Raw genomic sequence first — 1,275 nt, 5'->3', positions numbered from 1 at the left:
CTCTCCCATGTGGGCAGAAAACTCTCAGTAGCAGGCTAGGTTCTCCGAGAGCTTGTTTTTATAGTCTCTGGATATTGGCCGTTGACAGGATTACACAGCGCCGGGGCAGTTTCTAGGTGTGACTGACTGCCTAGCTACTGGAAAATGGGGGATCTGGGTGGAAGAGGCCCAGTCCCGATCTGAGCAGGCTTGGAGGTCTCAGCCCCGGGTCCCACACACCTGGGTTCCTTTGCTAGTTCCTTCATGTGTGAGGCTCATCTGAACATGTGAACAGGGGCCTTGAGCGTGGCTGTGGCTGGGTTCCGGAGGTCTTTAGCTGCTGGGGCTCTGCTCAGGCCAGGGAGGAAACTCACCCCACCCCCTTTGAGATACCCCGGTGAAGACAGCCAGGCATGGGGGCAAGAGACTCTCTAGGTATGGCCAAGCCAAAACCCAAACCAAAACAAAACAAAAATCACTCAGCATCTATGGACTCACTGAGCAGACACAGGTGCCCGGCACACCTGACCTGCCAGGGCCAGACACTGCCAAGGCCATCATCAAGTCCAGAACTGTGAAATTCCAGCACCTCTCATGTTAGATGCTGAGACTCCTGTGCCAGCACTCTGCCCAGGGTGAGCACAATGTAATCTGCACCCCCTTTCCCTAGAAGCTTTTGTTGAGGAAGATGTGAGGGAGGTTCTGCAGGAACACCGGGGGTTCTCTGGTGGACACCGGAGTAGCTTCCTGCTGCAGCTGGCTCAGTGGTATACAAGCACCCACTGCCTGCCGGAGGACCACTAGACCACCCAGAGCCCAACCATTCCAGAGGACAGCTTCCAGGGCTGTATCCTGGAGAAGAACCGGCAGAGATGCCAACCCCCTCCCAGCGCCCCCCCCCCAACCATGCCCCTCAATTCCCACACCCCCATTGTCCAGAATCGCTTCTTGGCCTTTTGGTTAAGATCAAGTGTATAAAAATCCCATAACCAATATTAATCTTTTCCTTGTTTTTCATTGAATCACTGTAAGTTAGACCATTTCAAAACTGTTTTAGTCATACAATGCTCTAACATCCATCCCTCCACCAATGTACATTTCCCACCAATAATATCCCCAGTCCCCACGCCCCAATCCTTATTTCCTCCAGCCTGCATATATAGCAGGCACTTTTCTTCTTTCTCTTTCTCTCTCCTAAAAAAAGAGAGTAATAGTAAGCCTACTGGATATCAGAACATCATCAAACTCCAACTCTGAATAAGTTTGCATCAATGGAGAAGCGTGGACAGTCATTCT

The 1,275-nt window shown here is 51.5% G+C and overlaps 1 pseudogene; it reads left to right on the top strand.

Annotated features, from left to right (window-relative positions):
* Window positions 1-919: 919 nt before the first annotated feature.
* Window positions 920-1,050, top strand: LOC129406416 (U2 spliceosomal RNA; annotated as a pseudogene).
* Window positions 1,051-1,275: the final 225 nt, after the last annotated feature.

The sequence above is a fragment of the Sorex araneus genome, chromosome 6 (genome assembly GCF_027595985.1).
Source record: "Sorex araneus isolate mSorAra2 chromosome 6, mSorAra2.pri, whole genome shotgun sequence".
Classification (NCBI taxonomy): domain Eukaryota; kingdom Metazoa; phylum Chordata; class Mammalia; order Eulipotyphla; family Soricidae; genus Sorex; species Sorex araneus.
The sequence above is the reverse complement of the archived record's forward strand: the minus strand, read 5'-3'. Positions and strand labels throughout refer to the sequence as shown.